We start from the raw sequence: 21,616 nt of genomic DNA on the forward strand, positions 1-21,616 counted from the left end.
CATCCAAAATGCAGAATGAAAAAAATTATTAATTTAGATCACTTAATTACAAAATCTTTGAGGAAATAATTAAAATGAATACCTCTAGAAAATAATTTTTAAAATATATTACTTCATTCTCACAACCCATTTTGTTAGTATGCAAATGTGCAAGAATAATTTTTAGTTTGAGTGTTTTCCCTAATGATGATGGCAGCAAATTCTACCTTCAAAATAAGCTTTCCACTAGTCTCCTCAAAGCACCTCATGTGGTTAAAAAAAAAAAAAAAAAAAAAAACCCAACAAGAACAAAAGCCTGAGTACAGCAGTGATGGAAAAGCTAAAGAGAACAGACATAAGTGCCAAGCTAACTGTAGTTGCAGTAATTATACTCATAAAGGTATCCTTTTGCACTACCACTCAGGGAATTGAGAGCGTTAATAAAAAAAAAACGGATGGCTTCCGTTCACCCAGTCTTTTATGACTTGCAAGATATTTGGTGTGTTAAGAATACAACAAGATGAATCCTATTTATTCCATCTTTACTCCCTTAGACTTCCATGTGCATTTTGCTTGAGCAGAATCTGGTCATAATCTTATTCCCATTCAAATCAATAGGATCCTTGCCACACACTTCAGATGGTGTTGGGCCAGGCTTTAAGTGAAGGACCTGAAAGAACTGATCCTGGAGTGAAATGTTCATCCTCTTTTTCCTGTATTTATGAAATGAAAATAAAAAAACAATCCCATAAACAGATCCTCTGGGTGGAAGGGGGGGGGGTGTCCTTCCAGCAATACCTTTAAAGAATGGTGGGTTGAAACTGCTCAAATATTCCTGCTATATCTACAGGTTCCTTAATATCGTCCATGTCTAATTTCGTCATTTATTTTCTGTAGAGTCTAGAATGTACTAAAGATAATATAGTATAAAGAGAGTACTGCTAAATTCTGCACTATCCTCCCCGTGAAGAATTTTTGTGTCTCTTATATTTTGCTTTTTAGCAAACTTGCTGACACTGCTCTCCCCCCTGCCCCGCCCCTCCCCCCCCCACTCACGAAGCCTAGTTTATATGTTTAAACAACATAATTCACTGGCCATGGCTATGTGTTCTGTCTAAGATCTCATTTCACACTGTGTACAGTAGTGTAATGTCTTGATTGTATTGCTGCTGTGATTCATTCATTGCCCTGATACAGGGATGAAATGCTCAATACCAGCACGTATATCCCTAAACTGCAGCAGATATTTTACCTCACTATTTTACAGTGTTCATTGACAAGAAAAAGGTAATTAAAAATGAAGATGTACCTCCTACTCTCCTCACAAATCACATTTTATTGTTATTCATGCTTTTTTATACAAGCATTTGAAGGGAATACATCATAAATTTTTATGGTGTACATGAAAAAAGTAGGTAATATTCCAAATAGGTAATAACTTTACAAATTGCATGGGAATTAATGGTAAATGGATTGCTAGTGCTGTTGCCTTTTAGATACACACCGCAATAACATTAATCATTTAGAAAGATTTTTATTCAAATGCTCGTAAGTTCAGAAATCTTTTTCAATATAACATGTTCATTGCTTTGTTCAATGGTCTTATAGATTGCAGAAAATGTCCACAGGTAATACAAAACACATTTCCTGCTTAAATTATTGGTCAGTCAGTCTCTATGTTTGAGAGATTATAGAATCTATGGGGAGGGATTAAAATCACAGTGGCTGAAATGATGGTATATAGGTGAGACTTTCTGGCTCTGTTGCAGACTATGGTATGTGAAAGGTAGCTTGATGAAATAGTCACTAAAATTGGACTATGAAGAGCTTTTCCCATCAAAATGACAACTTGCTATTGATTATGTTGTGTTATGTTCCAGCACCATGGGATTTTCTGGAAGAATGAGTTACACTTCTGTACTGCAGTGATAATATTCACAAACCATTTCTGTGGCATCGTGTCTACAACCATAAATATTTACAATGGGGACAATTAATATGCTCTGATATCATGATAAAGAAGGAATGTCAAGCATGAACCCAGATGTATTTCCACTGTTATGGAATCACTTAACAGCATATTCTGCTATCTGATGGTAAATAAATGACAGTTTTCATTTTAATTTTAATAAACTCGTTTGAAAAATCGTTCAACTGGTCTGTACAGATGAGTATTTCTGGGTATGTCTACATGGCACATTAAACCCAGGTGTGTGTACCTTAGCCTGAGAACTCTGTTTCCAAGTCTGTGCTTGAGCATCCACACTACATTGGAAAGCCAGGCCTCACAACTGTACTGGAACTATGCAGGCCTGAGCCACAACTTCATCTTCTGCGGGCATATTCTATTATATCTCAGGGGTTTTAGTGCCCCCACTGGCTGAAGATGGTCTAGTGCTCAGATCATAGTAGTTGTCTAGGGTTTTTAGCCCATGAACACATTCACCCAAACCATTGTGTCTGCACAGCCCTAGTAATCACAGTCATCAACATGGATCCCGGCCTAGTGGGAGAACATTACTATCTCATGCTGCCAGTCCTATTTCGGGAAACAGGTGGAGCATCTACAAGATGCTGGGGGACATTTTGGTGGCACTTTTGAATTGCCAAAAGCACCCCTCCAAGGGGGATATCATGCTGGCTATAAGCCAGCTGATGCTGCTCATGCCTGTTGCCTGAGCAGCAGACTCTCCCGATGAAGGCTAGTGCTTATGGAGCAGGGCCACAAGCACAGTGTGGTAGTGTATGGGGAGATTTCTGCAAACCACTAAAGTGCCTGAAACCACTATTGCTTATCGTTAAAAGCAGCCAAGTCAGCAGGCCATAAATTGGACATGCAGCAGCCTCAGTTTAACCAAGGCAGGAGGGGAGGGGTTGTGGGTGCCACAGAAAGGGCAGCTTGACCTCACATCCTTCCTGATAAGAAGTGTGTTGAAGTTGATGATACATGCTGTCAGGGTTCCCTCCCCACTCTGAACTCTAGGGTACAGAGGTGGGACCCGCATAAAAGACCCCTAAGCTTATTTCTAGCAGCTTAGGGTAAAACTTCCCCAAGGCACAAACTCTTTGCCCTTGGAGGGTACGCTGCCACCACCAAGTGATTTAACAAAGAATCAGGGAAAGGACCACTTGGAGTTCCTATTCCCCCAAAATATCCCCCAAGCCCTTATACCTCCTTTCCTGGGGAGGCTCAAGAATAATATCCTAACCAATTGGTTACAAAGTGATCACAGACCCAAACCCCACGGTCTTAGGACCATAGAGAAATCAGCCAGGCTCTTAACAGAAACAGAACTTATTTAGAAAGAAAAAAAGATAAAAGAAGCACCTCTGTAAAATTAGAAGGGAAGCTAATCTCACAGGGCAATCAGATTTAAAACACAGAGGATTTCCCTCTGGGCAAAAACTTTAAAGTTACAAAAGAAAACCAAGAATACACCTTTCTCTCAGCACAGAGAAAAATCACAAGCCAAAACAGAAGTAAACTAATGCATTTCCTTGCTAGTACTTACTAATTCTAATGGAGCTGGATTGCTTGCTTTCTTGATCTCTCTCTGGTAAGCACACAGAACAGATAGACAAAAGCCTTCCTCCCCAATCGCCCAGATTTGAAAGTATCTTGTCCCCTTATTGGTCCTTTTGGTCAGGTGCCAGCCAGGTTACCTTAGCTTCTTAACCCTTTACAGGTAAAAGGATATTGTGTTTTTGGCCAGGAGGGATTTTATAATACTGTATACAGGAAGGTTGTTACCCTTCCCTTTATATTTATGACACATGCATTTTAGAAGAGCAGGATGTGCCCTCAGGACCTCAAGGCTACAAACTCTGGGAAAAACCCACACCTGGTTAATCAATAATCAGAAGGAAACCTCCTGCTTGACCATTGAAACTGCTGCTAAGCAAAGTTTTCTTTAAGGGATATGTCATTGTGTTACTAATTTATAAATAAGGTGAAAAGTTTGAGATAGTTGGACTCTTCAGAATTGGACTCTCCCTCTGGATACATCTTGTGGTCCCCACCAGAATATTTGGTGACTGGAAGGCTGCCACTGTGCCACTCGAGAGCCACACTCAGCTTCGGTAATTATCAAGGGTTGGGGGTGTTTTACTAACCTGTTGCAGACATATATAAGTGCTTGAGACTAAGTAAAGTTTAGCTTTAAGTGAAATCACTCGTGTTGTCCTGTTTGCGCGAGCCATCTATCAGTCGGACGGCCGTGTCTCCCCTGATTTATTTCCTGAAACCACCTCTCACAGAATAAAAGTTACCAAGAGCTTTGGGTTAAAAGAACCCTGGATAACAGTGGGATCCTATCATCATGCAGACCTGGGATGACCAGTAGTAGGTTCACAATTTTCATGATAAGAAGCAGATGTTCCTTGAGGTTTGCGATCAGTTTATCCCAACATGCCAGCACCAGACCACCACAGAGGTAGACCATGCCGGTCCAGAAGCAGGTCACCATGGCCATCTGGAAGATGGCTACCGCAGTCTTCTACTGGTTTTTGACTAACCAGTTAGGAGCTGGCAAATCAATTGTGGGGTTTGTGGCAGGTTTGTGGGTGAGCTGGATTGTGATGTACCCAAAAAGTGGTGGCTATTACAAATGTTCCTGAAATTATTGCTGACTTGAGAATGGGGTTTCCAAACCACACTAGGACCATTAATGTGACTCATATGCCTCTAGTTTGCCCTCTGTAAGGAGCACAAACTACAAAGGGACTGTTCATTATACAGTCCCTGGTTATCACCACAGGGGTAGATTCATGGGCACTGATGTCATGCACCCTTCCAGTGCATCCCATGTTAGAGCGTTCCAGAGATCATGACTTTACCTTCATAGACAAGCTGGCACATTATTCCCACAAGAATTACTGCTATTCTAGGAGACCCTGCTCACCCTGATATTGCTTATGAAACCATAACCTGATTTCAGAGGACCTGGCAAAAAAAGATTCAACTATACACTCAGTAGCTGATGTAATGTACATTTGGCAGATTGAAAACTCACATTGGTGATGCTCTCAAAGCCATTTGGATGCCAGTGTCATCAATAGAGGCCACAGTAATATGGCCTTCTGTGTTCTGCACAATGTCTGTGAGGAAAAGGGGGAATCTTTTAATCAAAACAGACTCAAGACAGTGCTAAATTTTTGAACTATTACATACAGCAATGGAAGTTAGGAATGCTTTGTGCACCCATATAATGGGTCTGTACTGTCCCATACATGAAAGAACATGAAATGTTATTGGAGTTATTGGGGGCAGCTATGGGATGTTTATTAAATATGTTGGGATTATGGACTGTAAATTCTGTAAACACTTCCATGAAGTGTATGGAGGTGTGTTCTGCATTTTATCAATACCAGCCATGTGCTGCAACTGAGTTTATAAGTTTCTGTGATGACAGTTCATAAACTTTTTATTATGAAAGTTACTGAGAATAGGCATGTGATTTATTAAAATCTGTGGCACTGAACATTACATATAATAAATCCTGCTATTATAGACTTGTGTGCAAATTCAACACTTGGTACGTAAAATAATGCAAGAACTAGAAAGGCAGACCAGATGACATCAAAACATACTGCACAATAAATAAACTCAGTGCCAAAACATTCCAAGGTCCATGTTCCCTAATGGCATGTCCAGTTATTTCCTAGACATCCCTTCTCCCTCTGGCCTTTTTGGTGCATTTTGAACATGGGGCCCTTGACTGGACTGGAGTAGATGAATGCACAGGTTACATTTGTCCATGCCCTGTGCTAGAAATAATTGCATCTGATGTGGTCCAGCCGTCTCCCGAATTGTCCAAAGGCTGCGTGATCTTCAGGGCACAATAGTGCAGAGGGAACTCAGGGAGTAGGAAGGAGCAGGTGCTAAAGGTGGCACTGGAATCTGCAGTGTGGTAGCCATGAGCACAAGTAATCACTCAAACAATTGTGCTCTTTCTTCCTCAACCTGCAGTGACACTGAACAAACCTGTCCACCAATTTCTTCTCACACTGAGCAGCCTCTGCCTCTTTCCACCTTTCTTAGGTCCATGTCTTTTTCATACTTCCTTTGGTCCTTCTGGAACTCTGGCATTCATTTTATCTTGCAGGTCTCCCATCAGCTCCTCTCAGAACTGTTTTTTGTTTGCTTGCATTGGGTTGGTCCTCATGCCCAAGCTCCTGGTGCCAGGTGTTTGCCCTGTGGAGGTGGAAGAGCCTTGAAATGAGAAAGAGGGAGCACATTATCATCTGATCGTGAAAAAAAGATTATGTTTCCCACTCTATGAAAGATGTTGCACTAATTCAAAGTAAAAAATAATACTTTTTAATCAGTGGGCTGTATTTTATTCACACAATAATACAGGTCAATTCAGATATCCTTTGGAGCAGCACAGAAGACCACCACACACTGTTTTAAGGTACACATACAAAATTCAATTGAAATTATTTCTTTATCCCCTTCATTCTCTCCAGCACAGGCTGCAAGGCTTAGGAGTGGTCTAGTTACTAGCTATAGTTTTTCAATTCTGTCAGGCAGGGCAAGCTCTGGGGAACACTGATATTCTGGAGGTTCCCAAGTGGAATTGTGAACATCTGTTCAGGCCAGCGAAGGACAGCCATCTGTGTATACTAAGGAGGACAACCAGGGAAGGGAGTATTAGGAGACTGGCTTGGATTCTGCCCTGAACAGAAGCACACCAAATCCCTGACTTGTATTAACTGAACAGGTTCCTAAGCTGGAAATCCCTCTCATCCATGTATTTGTAATACACAAAACACTACAGCAGAAACTTACCAGGCTCCAACACTTTCTCTGATGCTGGTTCCCCAGCAGGCTGCTCTCCAGAGCCATCCCCAAACACCACCTCCAAGTACAGACTGAAGATGTGCTATACCTGCTGTGTTGGCATAATGTCGTTGGTTACCAATCTCAGCACCAGGTCACTTCTTACTTTTCATTAGGTAGCTGGTTCTCCTCTGGCAGTGCCTGGGATGGGGAAAGTTATAAGGGTGCTATCCCCACGAAGCAGCTCATCATGCACATTGTGGGCTCAGTGCTTACTACAGTTCCCAGAACCCAGTTTAATTCCTCATAAAAGAGGCATGGAGATGGGGAGTTCCCAGAGGTACCACCAGCATTCTTGACTTTGCAGTATTCTGTCTTCAGCTGCTTGATTCACTCTCTGCCTTGTTCTTCTGTCCAGTCAATCCCTAATGCTGCCAGCTGCTCAAATATAGTTGTGTAGACAGCAGCAGCAGGAGCACAAGAAATGAAGCCAAACATCTTGCTTGCCTCACACAAGTGGCTAACTAGAATCCAGCTTTGTTCCTGTAGCCAGCTAGCAGCACCCATGATGCAGGACTTCTTCTGAGTGCTACCCATGCTAATACTTGTGAGGTTGAGAATCTCCATCACTGGAGATTTTTAAGAGCAGGTTAGATAAACACCTGTCAGGGATGGTCTAGATCAGGGGTTCCCAAACTGTAGATCAGGACCACATTTTAAGGGGGTTGCCAAGGCTGGTGTTGGCCCTGGGCTCCAGCAAGTCTGAATCCCAAGCCCAAGCCACACCACCCAGGGCTAAGGTTACATGCCCTCTGCTCAGGGCAGAAGCCCTTGGGCTTCAGCTTTGGCCCCCCAGCCCAGGGTAGTGGGGCTTGGTCTCCTGGGGTCACGTAGTAATTTTTGTTGTCAAAAGGGGGGTCATGGTGCAATGAAGTTTGAGAACTGCTGGTCTAGATAATACTTCGTCCTGCCATGAGTGCAGGGGACTGGACTAGATGACCTCTCAAAATACCTTCCAGTTCTATGATTCTATAATCTTAGGGCATAGTGCTATGGTAATAGTTTCACATTTGACTGATTAACATGACCTGCTACCCTCTGTGACAACATTTTATATCTACACAACACACAAAGCCCAAACTCTGACTCAGGTTTAAGCTCAAGCCCCGCTCCCCTTACACACCAAGATTAGTCTCAGTCCAGGAACTCTTCTGGGCTTGGATCAATGGACCCAGCAAGAGGATTGAGTCAGAGCTTGAGTCCTGCTGGTCAAGTCACTTTTCAGTGTGGATGCAGCTCAAGTGTGGTTTGCCAGACTATGGTCTGGAGAGTCTGTCAAAGCCATTCTACTACCCCCTGGGGCTGTGGTTTCCTGCTCTTCAATCCCAAAACTTCCAACTCACCACTCACTTCCCAGGAAGTGAAAGCAACCTCCTGGTTAAAATGTTCTTGCTTGGCATTTAACCCTTAACTTCCGTGCAGACTGCTCAACTGGAGAAACTGTTGACTCATATTTAGGTTGTGGTCTACTATGACCCCCCCAATCGCTTTCCGCAGTACTCCTTCTTGGCAGTCATTTCCCATTTTGTATGTGTGCAACTGATTGTTCCTTCGTAAGTGGAGTACTTTGCATTTGTTCTTATTGAATTTCATCCTGTTGACTTCAGACCATTTCTTCAGATCATTTTGAATTATAATCCTATCCTTCAAACCACTTGCAACCTCTCCCAGCTTGATATCGTCCGCAAACTTGATAAGTGTACTCTCTATGCCACTAGATAAATCATTGATGAAGATATTGAACAGACCTATTTCATGTATCTAATGACCTACAGCTGTAGTAACATGTCATACTACAATTACTTTGATTACTTAATAGGTATGTGTTAAGAAGGCCTTCCTACACTGAGATACATATTTTTATTGGCGTCTAATTCAGGGCCCAATCCTGCAGTATACTCCCACTGACTTCACTGGGAGCAGCATCAGGACCACAACTAGCCTGGAAAGAAACACACAAGATGTAGGAACTTTAAACACATTCATTAAATTTACTTAGGCAACTTTTCTTCCTTATCCACATTTTTTCCATTTCTTTATTCCTTTGTCTTTCCTTTTGTCGCCAAAATGTTCTCTTTTTTCAGTCTTTTGTATTTTTCCCCACCCAAATTTGCTTTCCATCTGCCTATTTCTCTTCATCTCCATTTTTTTCTCTCTTTTGCAGATGGGATTCAATAAGCTTCCCCTCCTTATCTCTCTCTTTTGCTCTTCTCCCCATGTTCAAGTACCGATGACCCTGTAATACATGAGTGTGACACATAGGAGTGCCAATAAGAGGCCAAGTGATCTTTACCTTCTGGCTCTGGTCACTTGATGTGGGCCAGGGTTCCAAAATGTTAATAGTTGTCACATAACAGGAATTAGTATCTGCTGACTCCAATGGCTACTTATATAGTCCTGACAACTGCCTCTTGGCTCACCTGCTTCTCTCCCCTGCCCCAGCCCCTCCGGCTACTCCTTTCTTTACCTACAGCCTGTCCTTTCGTTACCAGCCACTTCTTCTTTGCCCTCACCAAAAAGAGGAAGCAGTGGACTCTCTCTTTTCTCCTTATCAGAAAACCTGGGGGAGCACCAGTAGGCCTACATGCCTGCCTAAGTTACTGCTGATAAGCCGTGAACCTCTTCCCCAGTTCTCCTGACATAATTACTGTCACACAGGCAGGAAGGAATGTGGTGGTGGTCTGTTTTGCCTACTTTCCACATGTATAGGGTCCATAAACCAGTGGTATAACTCAGAGCAGCCTCAGAATCAGGTAGACAGAACCAGTTCCCTAATAACACCCATCTCGACACTGTCTCCAGCACCAAGGAGCTCTCTGCCACCAAGATGTAGACCGGCCCTTAGCCTCTACTTAAAATGCTACATCAGTGCAGCTGCACCACTGTAGGGCTTTAATGAAGATGCTCTATGCTGAAGGGAGAACTTCTCCTGTTGGCATAGTTAATCCACCTCCCCAAGAGGCAGTAGCTATATTGACAGGTAAACTCTCCCACAGACAGAGCACTGTCTACAGCAGAGGGTTAGGTCGATGCAAATACATTGCTCAGGGGTGTTTATTTAAGTAAGTTTGTAGTGTAGACCAGACTAAAGTGACTTGCACAAGGCCAAAGAGAGACTTGGATCAGAATTCAAGAGCAGATCTGCCTAACATCTGGCTTTGGGGCATTTCCTTAAACCTGATAGATTGCAGCACTCTCTTGGCTTCCTGAGGTACTGTCTGCACCTTCTATGGGTTTCCATGAAGCTATTGGCTGTGCTGAGATAATGAATCTTTATGGTTTACACTGTGATATCACTATATAGGCTCTGTATATGGTACACCTGCAGAGGGGAGGTATTGCTGTCTCGGCGGTAAACAGCAGAAGTGAGTTGCTGCTGCACAATTTCTCCCCACACTATGCTCCTTACTACAACCTTACATAAAGCATGTGCTGAGTGGGTAGTGCTTTGCAGCTGTTCAGTTATACAGGATGTTCAATGTACGGAGGCAGCATCAGTGGAGGAAGAGAGAGGAGTACTAAAGCAAGCAGTTTTGAGTATGGTAGGCATTGTAGCCTGGCCAATGGTGGTTCAAAGACGGACTAAGTAATAAAGAAAAGTGAAGAAAGGAAGAGGAAAGGCAGAATATATATAGACCGAGCATCAACATATATAAAATGCCAGTGCCTAAGGGACAAGGAGAGAAAAGGAGATTTCTATGATTAAGGACAGTCCAAGCATCGGTGCAATGGCTTGTAGGAGACCCAGGATAGGAAGATGCCTGAGAATGCCTGATGTAGGAACAGAGGCAGTTTGCTTCAGGAAGATGAAAATGTCAAAGAGCTGGAGGACAAAAGGAAGAGTCTGTGTGTACTGGAGGGCTGCAGGTAGCAAAAAAAAAAAAAAAAAAAGATTGCGGAAAGTGCAGTTTACTTAGTAAATATATTTGGTTTTCATATACTTGCCTTCACTTTAAGTCATAAAAATGCATTTGCTTTATTTTCAGAATCCTGTCTTTTCCTACAGCTGACAAATGTCCAATCACATGTCGATGAGTGGAGCTGAGTAAGCTGACAAGGGCTGTGATGCCAAATGCCTCTCTGGGAGCGGGGGTGAATACCTGGTGCTAACTCATTTTTCTGTTTGCTCTTGTTTAGTACTATAAATTACTAAGAAAAATTGATGAGTGGTAAAACTAAGTGTTTCAGTACAATTTTAAAAAAAGAAACCATCCTACTTCAGTTAAAAATATACTGCTTGATCCCAACCCTAATGAAAATCACTGAGTAGATTTCATTGCGCTTTAGATCAGGCACATAAGCTTTCCATTCTGTGAAAAACACATCTGAACAGTACAGTACAATAAACCACAAGCATTTTCATGTAAATAATTCTATCAAATTATTCTGTCAAATTTAAAAGGACTAAAAGGTAAAAAAACCCAAAAATTATAAATACATTTTAACGCCCCTTCAACTGCCCATGAAATAAATCTTGGACTCTCCAACTTTCTTCTTGTGTCACGTGAGAGAAGGCAGGTGGGGAGAATGGCACATGAGGGAAAATGACAAGGTGATTTGAGTAAGGGAAATCAGAAGAATGGAGATGGGCTCTTTTTTCCAGACAGGCCACAAATAAGAAAAATCCTGATTCTAGGATGACCAGATAGCAAGCGTGAAAAATCAGGATGGCGGCGGGAGGGCGGGGGAGGGATAGGCACCTTTATAAGGAAAAGCCCTGAATATCAGGACTGTCCCTATAAAATTGGGACATCTGGTCACCTTACCTGAATCTCACCACTATCCAAATTGAATAAAATAGATAATACTTACAGATTTCACTGAACTTTTACAGCACATATTTACAGCACACTTTTACATTGGTAGGCCCCATGAGGCGGTGCAATGGCAGCTCCAAAAGGCATTGTGCCTGAAGGAGACAGAGTGATACTGAGCACTCTGAGAAGTGCCATCTTTGAAGAGGGTGCAATGTCTGCTTCTTTGCTCACCTATCATTGCACACAATGGAGATGCTAGTATCACCAATAATGCCTGCCTGGCATAGCCTTGGACTATATATGCTGGAGCATGTGGAACAGGGAAGAAGAGTTTGACCCCTTGGAATCCTCCCCACCTCATCCCTGGTACTGACAAATCTCAGGATCCTAGTTCTGTTTTCAGATCATTAGACCAGTAGCTCTCATTCTCCTTACACATAATGAAAGGATAGCATTTTGGTCTTAACTGACTTTCAGTAAGTAATGTAGCTAAAACAATTTGTATGATTTACTTTTCGTTTGAGCTTTAAGCAATTTAAACTCTAACAGAGACTCCTAATGAAACAAAATATTTAAAAGGTCCATACTAGCCTTGGGAATATACAGCCTTCTTAATAGCGAGACATAATTTTATGCTTTTGCTGCCAAGAAAAAAAAAATCAGCTAAGCACGTCTACATTTAATTGCAAATGACCATAAATACGAACAGCCATAGGGCCTGAACAAACATTGATAGGATTAATTAGATATGGCGTCAAAAATGAGCTTTAAACTTCCATTATTTTCCTCCATAAACATCTGCTTCGTTATTTCCTCTTCCCCATTATATAATGGACATTTCTCTACAACGAAGTACTGTACAGAAAAAGCTGATCAGTTGCTAGTTAACCCTGGAAAAGTAGGCTCTAAATAATGTTACCTTTTTCTAAAAGAAATATTTTCATTTTATGTAAGCCAACCAATTCACAAAGAATCTGAAAACATCAGTGTCTAGTGGGCATTCCATGAGTCATCATCCCAATTATTATTATTATGGAAATTAACTACAGGGATTCAGTTGGGAATCACTTTAGAAAATACCTTATTTGATCTTTAATACTTGATAATGTTTAACACTTGTTCAAGGCTTTTCATCTTCAGAGCACTGTACAAACATTGTTACGTGGACACTGTGTCAACCTGTGGACTATAATTTTCTGTCTTTTTTCGCCATACTAGAAAAGCATAATTTGCATTCCTGAGATTAAAGCAAAGATCTCTTTATAGTCAGTATAAACAATACCATTCATTATTTATTCATTAGTAGTGTTTCACAGAACTTAAGGCCAGAGGAGACCAATAGATCATCTAATCTTACCGCCTGTATATCACAGGCCATTAAATTTCACGCAGGTACCCCTCTATTAAGCCCAAAGATTTTAGACCAAAACATTTCAGGCCTCAGGAAACTAAACTGTGCACCACAGATAGAAAACCAGAGATCAAGTTGGCACCAATGCTCAGGAGCCTACAATGTGAGGGAAATGATTAGGCATGATGTGTCCAGATGATCCTAGCATGCAAACCCTACCACAGGCTGCAGAAGGTGGTAAAAAACAAAGATTCTCTCAGGTCAGAATGGAACATAAATTCTTTCCCAACTACAAATCTGGAGATTAGTATAGATCTGTGAGCATACGAGCAAGACACCAGCCAGGCAACCAGAAAGGATTCTCTGTAGCATCTCAGAGCAGTGATCCACCTCCAGCAGTAGCCAATCTCTGATGCTTCAGAGGAAGGCCAAAAAACCACACCCCAAAAACCAAACACCCTCTTCCCCCGCCCCGAACAGAGTACATTTAGTCAATTGTGCTTTGGGGGGAAATCCCCACAAATCCATGCAGGCAGCAGGCTGAAGCCATGAAGCATGAGATTTGATTGTAGTAATTAGTTTAAAGCAGATGTGCAAGTGTTCGCATAATGTTGAGAGCAATACAGGAAGTCCTGTTCTCCCCAGGGCCCATAAAAAAAAAAGGGAGATGAACAGGGGATCTGCTGATTTACAGGCTCCAAGAACAGACAGGACCACCATGACCATCCAGTCCAATCCCCTGCACACAGGGGCCATGAAGTTTCTCCCTGAAGGTATGCTTTAATCTATCTTTTAAAAAGATCTCTAATCTTGTTTTCAATACTCCAATAAATCGTGAGTCCATCACCTCCTCGGGTGTGCTGTTCGAATATTTAATGATCCAAACAGCTAGGATATTGTGTCTAATTTCAAGACTGAGTTTGTCTAACTTCAGTGTCTAGCTCCTGGAACTTGTTATGTCTTCAACAACAGGGTTGAAATGCCCCTCACTACAGAAGTTTTTTTCCCCCATGTGTAAGGGTGTATACACCAGTCATTCTCCACCTTCTCTTTAATAAGCCGGGCCTGTTACGCCTTATATTATAAGTCTTGTTTTCCAGTCCCTGGATCATTTTTGTAGCCATCCTTTGAACTTTCTCCAGCATTTCCAAATCCTTTTTGAAATGTGGACATCATGTAGTGATCAATGGCTCCATGTCTAGTTGGCAGCCGGTATCAAGTGGAGTGCCCCAAGGGTCGGTCCTGGGGCCGGTTTTGTTCAATATCTTCATAAATGATCTGGAGGATGGTGTGGATTGCACTCTCAGCAAATTTGCGGATGATACTAAACTGGGAGGAGTGGTAGATACGCTGGAGGGGAGGGATAGGATACAGAAGGACCTAGACAAATTGGAGGATTGGGCCAAAAGAAATCTGATGAGGTTCAATAAGGATAAGTGCAGGGTCCTGCACTTAGGATGGAAGAATCCAATGCACCGCTACAGACTAGGGACCGAATGGCTAGGCAGCAGTTCTGCGGAAAAGGACCTAGGGGTGACAGTGGACGAGAAGCTGGATATGAGTCAGCAGTGTGCCCTTGTTGCCAAGAAGGCCAATGGCATTTTGGGATGTATAAGTAGGGGCATAGCGAGCAGATCGAGGGACGTGATCGTTCCCCTCTATTCGACATTGGTGAGGCCTCATCTGGAGTACTGTGTCCAGTTTTGGGCCCCACACTACAAGAAGGATGTGGATAAATTGGAGAGAGTCCAGCGAAGGGGAACAAAAATGATTAGGGGTCTAGAACACATGACTTATGAGGAGAGGCTGAGGGAGCTGGGATTGTTTAGCCTGCAGAAGAGAAGAATGAGGGGGGATTTGATAGCTGCTTTCAACTACCTGAAAGGGGGTTCCAAAGAGGATGGCTCTAGACTGTTCTCAATGGTAGCAGATGACAGAACGAGGAGTAATGGTCTCAAGTTGCAGTGGGGGAGGTTTAGATTGGATATTAGGAAAAACTTTTTCACTAAGAGGGTGGTGAAACACTGGAATGCGTTACCTAGGGAGGTGGTAGAATCTCCTTCCTTAGAGGTTTTTAAGGTCAGGCTTGACAAAGCCCTGGCTGGGATGATTTAACTGGGAATTGGTCCTGCTTCGAGCAGGGGGTTGGACTAGATGACCTTCTGGGGTCCCTTCCAACCCTGATATTCTATGATTCTATGATTCTATGATCATAAGACACAGAATTTTAGTAGCTATTTTACCAATGTGGTATACTGATGTAAAATGGACTTCTACATTCCAGTTCACAACATCCCTTTTTGCCAGAGTCTGGCAGAACTGCTCATTTTGAGATGCTTATCTAGGATGACCCCTAAATCCTTCTTTGAGTCACTGCTTTCCAAGACAGTGTGTCCCATCATTCAGATATAACCATCTTTATAGAACCACTCATTGTACTGTACATAGTGTTCAATATACTCCAAGAGACTGAAGAGATAAAGTCTTAGTTCCTAATCCTGAACTTAAAGGGATTACTCATGTGCATAAAATTATTCAGTGTGTTTACAGAATCTAGCTCATAGTAAATAACTGTATACAAATATTTGGCAATTTCCACATTTCCGCAAAACATTGTGGAAAATACCCTTGTTATTTAGGACAACACTCTATACTTTTCTTATGACTTGGTAATAAGTTTAACTGTGGTCCTGTGCATCTTCGAGTGTTTTCATTTGATTGGAGACAGCGGAGTCTTGAGCGTATACCATAAAAAAAAAACGCTAGACAAAATGTTCAGTAATCTTAAATTGTCACTTATAGGTTAATTACCAAACTTTCAGCCACCAAGGTTTTTTTTTTCCCATAGGGAATTTTACACAGAAATTTTAGTTGCAGTTTAAATACTATTTTCTCAGAGGAGAAGAGTCTATTCAGCTGCTTATAGCATTGTTGTAATTCAACACTCAGCAGCTGTTCAGATCATTTGCATCACACCAGGGTTCTTTGTTCCTTTGATGCAATCTGTGGTAGATTTAGTTCTTCACAAGAGCAGTGAGACTCAGACCATGTCTACATTACCACTTATGTCGACAAAACTTATATCCCTGGGGGTGGGGGTGGGGGGGTGTTTTTTCCACACCCCTGAGTGACATACTTTTTCCCAACATAAGTGGTAGCATGCACAGCGCTATGCTGGCAGAAGAGCTTCTCCTGCCAACATCACTACCAGCACTCATTAAGGTGGTTTTATTTTGTCAATGGGAGAACTCTCCCCTGCCGGCATAGAGCAGCTACACAAGCGATCTTACAGCAGGACAGCTGCATCTGTACAGCTGTCCTGTTGCAAGCTCACTAGTGTAGACATGACTCCAGGGTATGGCTATACAACAAAAGCTGTGTTTGGACTAGCCTATCTAAGCTATCTTGAATTTAACTAGCATGTGTAACAATAGTAGTGAACACTTCTGTGCCCTTCAGCGCAGGTAGAACAAGCTAAAGCCAGGGGAATTTTTTTTGAATGGTTGGGAATTTGAAAAAAAAAGGGGGGGGGGCATTAGTAAATGCTGGATTTGTCAAAATCATGTTCATGGGAAGGGATTTAACAAGTTTTCTATTTTGAAATTTTCAGTATTATCAAAATGCCCCATTTTGATATTCTCAAAATGATATGGTTCAGTTTTTTGGTTCAGAATGACTTGTTTAGAAATTTAAGTTAGTTTACAGTAAACAAGTTTATAAAAGTTCAGAATCAAAATCTAACATTTCAATTGACACTCCAAAATGTTTGGATTTTCAGTTTGCAAAAATTTGAGATTTTGACTGTCCCCCAATTTGGACCTACAAGATATTTTTAATTTTGAAAATTCTCCTGTGACGAAAAAACCATTTCCTGCCGAACTCTACCTAACCCCCACACTTCTTAAATTCATAATAAATAAATCAATAAATGAAAATCTGCCTGCTCAGTTTCATCCTCCATCACCTTAACCAATACGGCTACAGATAAATTCCACACTCTCACTTGTCAATGGACTTTGCAAAGGGCACACAGGAAATTTTTCCTTCCTCGCTTCCTTCATAAATAAAAAAATCAGTCAGCCAGACTTTGGCAGTACAAATAACATTCCCAAAGAGGAGCTGGAAGTCATGTCCTCCCCAACTATGTTAATTATTTGTTTAGCACCACTCTTTAGCATTGGGTGGGATCATCCCGGGAACATGGCATTGTGCCCATGTACGGGAGTGAGAGTTGTAAGTAGTCTTCTTATACACATATGTGGAGTAGCCACATTGCCAGACCCTACGCGGGAGGAACAGCAATTGTCACCAGGCTGCTATCCCACTCATCCTGTGTACGTGGGCATGAATGGGGACATGGAAGAACCCAGAGGGAGCAAGAGGAAAGCCTATAGCCATAATTCAGTCCATGCTGTGTCCCTGGGGCAGTAGAGTTGTGTATTGCCCCTTACTCAGCTTGGATTGCAGGGCGACCATCCACCTCAGAGGGATGCGGGGTGGCGTGTGTGTGAGAAAAACAATTCCACAGAAAGTGGTAATATAGAAGGGGTTCTATTAAATCTCCTTCAAGAAATCTGCCAATGCCACCTCAGCCATTTTCATTTAAATTGCACTTTTTAAAAAATATATATATAAAGTCAAACATGTATGCATATTTAGTGTCATCCACAGTGGATGGGACACACAACCTCCATAAACAGCCAAAAGAGTTGCACAATACATTCAGTGAAAATGCACATCCTAAAAATTGAAGGATGATATTTTTCTTACTTTACCCTATGATTTTCCAGAATGCTAATATAGCACAAAAATGTAAGTGACTGTCAGGATTTTTGCCTTTAATTAGAGACAATAGAATACTTTGGGCAGTCCTATAATTTTTTTTTAAAACCACACTTTCAAGGTATCTTTCTTACCAAAGCACCATAGAAGAGCTATCAAGGTTTAAGTGACCATAAAACTTCTAAAACACTTTGCCAGCTTTTCCAAGGCTTATATCTTTGATGAATGCTTGTTCCACGTTCTACACTTTTCTACTTCAATTGCTATTCAGCCACTCATTTAGCAGATTTTGCTCGCTCCCAGACCTAATAATTATCTTTTGATGAGATATAATTTCTTAGACTTCAGCCATTTACTTTCAAGTGTAGATGGTATATGCCCATATAAAGTATTTATTCTCTTATAGCAATGGTTTTCACCTTTTTAATACCAAGGTCATACACTTCCATCAAAAAACATCAAAAATAAATTTCTGGCTAAGCAAGGCTATGATTAGAAACTGGAAACAATACTTTTGGGACAAAAAACAACCCCATATACTGAATGAGATGTTATGGCCTTTGGTGAATTCTTTGTTTTTTCCAGATTTGAAGAAAATGAGTGAACCTACACTCCATGGTAGCATAGCTAATAGCCATAGCTAACAGCGTAGGTCATAAAAGTATTAGATAGGCCCTTTGCACAAGAATGACAGAAGAATACCTGAAATATCATCTGATAGCATGCTGCCTTTGTTGCCTGAACTGTTGTGATAAGTTTGAAGCTTATCTGTTTTCACAAGCCCAAAGGGATTTTGTAGGGGAAAACAAGCAAACTCATGATGTGTTCTGAAAATACTTTTGGAAGGCACTTCTATTTAGGAAGTGAATATTCTATGAAAAAAGTGCACTGTTACAAAGGTTATAGAGCTGATTAAAAATTGCCCTTAGTTTTCCTTTTAATCAGAAAATAGGGTTTTAGCAAACTTGAAAATGTTGGAAAACTGTAAGAAGCATGGGAAGTTATTTACTTTCACAGTTTTGAGATTTCCCATTGGAAAACCAGAATTTCCAAACAGGAAAAAACCTAGAGAAATCTTCACAGGAAAAATTCTGCTTTTCTGGCCAGCTCTCAAAATTTATATTGCAAAATATAGCTTATGCCATCCCCAGAGTGGATTCCAGATATAATGAGACAAAAATAGATTTAAAATAGGATTATAGAAGAGGAATGTAAATAGGTTAGAAAACAATGAGAAAAATCATTGTTTGTGGGATTTATTATATAATTCTACCCCAGTGAGTTTCAGAGAGCTTCACATTACATTTGTCCAAGCTTGAAAAATAAAGTAAATAGGAAATATCCTGGCAAACAAATGGAGTTTAAATTTTGTGATAACTTGCAGGTTTAACAGATCTCTGTTAATAACTAGATCTTACTTATCCTTTAGCCTCCTATGTTTTCTTCTCATTGTTGGGAACTAGTGAACTTTGCCTTGGACGTAGGCCAGGGGTGGGCAAACTACGGCCTAGGGGCTGCATCTGGCCCTCCAGATGTTTTAATCCAGCCCTTGAGCTACCGCCGGGGAGTGGGATCTGGGGCTTGCCCTGCTCCGGCGCTGCAGCCACAGAGCAGGGGAGGGGCTTGCCCCGTTCCACACAGCTCCCGGAAGCAGCAGCATGTCCCTGCTCCGGCTCCCACACGTAGGGACAGCAAGGAGGCTCTGCATCCTTCCCCCCCAGCCACCTGGCCCTGCCTCCACATAGGAGTTGGAGGGGGGACATGCCGCTGCATCTGGGAGCTGTTTGAAGTAAGAGCCACCTGGAGCCTGCACCCCTGACCCTCTCCCATGCCCCACCCCCCTGACCCAGCTCTGACTCCCCTCCTGTCCTACAAAACCCACCATCCCAGTCCAGAACAACCTCCAGCACCCCCAACCCCTCATCACCAGCCTTACCCCAGAGCCCATACCCCCAGTCAGAGCCCTTCCCACTCCCCACCACACCCCAACCTGGAGCCCCCTCCTGCACCCTGAATTCCTCATTTCTGGCTCCACTCCAGAGCCTGCACCCCCAGCCAGAGCTCTCACCCCCTCCTTCACCCCAACCTCCCATTTTGTGAGCGTTCATGGCCCACCATACAATTTCCATACCCAGATGTGGCCCTCAGGCCAAAAAGTTTGCCCACCCCTGACATAGGCACTGAGTACTTGCTGTTGACTTTTTGCACTGCAGTTCCATCGTGTTCTTCCTGAACCTCTGTAAGATGCAAGGTTTGGTGTTGCGGTTCAGTGATGAGACAGAGCACAGCTTTATGCAAGCAAGCAGGCTGGTCAGCGGAGATGGGCTGTTCTGCCCCCCGCCTTCCACCTTCTCCTTTTATTATATTTCTCCCCCTAAGCATTACACACTGCTACACAAAGGAATGTATGACGTTGATTCATATACTTAGTTACCATCCTTTAACTACTACAATCCTGGTTCTCAGGCCTTGAGCCCAGGCTAAGAAAGCCTCCCACAGTTGCTGTCCAAACAATCAAGTTCTCATGGTTCATATCTAGCCCTTGTCCTTGGATAGAGCAATATGTGCATTGCTTCTAGGAAACAGTCAGGGTGTGCCCCGCCTGCTTCCAGGTGGAATAGCTAGACATTAACCCTTCATCTCCCCGTTTTTTATTTATTGATAATTGGCCATCTCATGGTAGCCGTCAATTTGTTTTGTCATGCTATTTAACTCCCAGACAGACAAGGACATAACCTAGGGAGCTTTCCAGGGCAAAATTTTACAAAGTCTTAACAAGGAAGGAATACATTGTACACAGCAGCAGCAAAAAATAAGCCCAATAATTGCAAACACAGAATAACCAAAAAGCTCAACATCTGCAATATAATCATCTAAAAGGGGTACACTTCTTTTACTACAATTGTAACCAGCAAAAGGCAATATAAGTGTCATTGTACTAAGACAGCAAAGGGTGTCATCACTTAAATTTACAGGAATATAATTAAAGGTGCGTGAACCGCAAGTAAAAACCCATCCTGATGGTAGGATGATATGGCCATAATTATATGAAACATTAACAGCATGGGAACAATTTAAAAGGAGTTGAGAAATTTTTCGACAGCCCAAGGGCACCTTTGTACTAGTGCAGTTAACTACACGCGCACAGGTGACATTGTGAGCCCCGGCCGGGTACGGTGTGTGGAGGGATATAGCCGTGCGAGGCAGAGTATAGTTGGCCGGGCCCCAATTAGCCATGCTAGAGTACTGGGAGGAAAGATTAGCATAAGCAGAGAACAGTGTCTTATTCTCCATCTCCTCAGGGTGATGACATACTGGAATAAGGCATGTACCTAACAAATCTCCGGCTGCTACAAAATTAGATAAACAAAAGTGGGTAACATTTGCTATTGAAGCCAATCTTTCCCATATGTTATATGTCATTTGGGCTTGTAACGGGGGAGGTGCTTCCGAGCCAACCCCTACAGGAAATAGCAGGCACAAAAGGCACACAATCATCACAGAATTAGCAGTGATTTGGGCGAGAATCGCCACAAAGTCTTAGGAGTTTCTGGCTGCTGATCTGCTGCCAGTTTTCGTTGAGCCGTGGCGACCAATGCTTTTACTGCTCCCCATGTCACGGGCTGGCTTGGGACGCTACGCCTCCTCCGTTTCCGTCCCGCCGTTGTCGACTCGGGGGGCAACGCGGTCTCCTCCAAGGTCAGCTGAAACTCTGGTATGGGATTCGACAGCCCCTGGTGCCATGCCATGTTGTTTAAGTGCCGGTCGCACGCACCGGGCTGGAACCCACAACGGTCCTGCAGGGAGAGACACAGCAGCATATCCCCGACCCCAAGTGATTAGAGGTGCTGGGCCCAGCCACTGTGGATCGGGCAGCTGACGGTAAAAGACACGCGGTCTTTCCAG

Source organism: Eretmochelys imbricata, chromosome 4, assembly GCF_965152235.1.
Source record: "Eretmochelys imbricata isolate rEreImb1 chromosome 4, rEreImb1.hap1, whole genome shotgun sequence".
NCBI lineage: Eukaryota > Metazoa > Chordata > Testudines > Cheloniidae > Eretmochelys > Eretmochelys imbricata.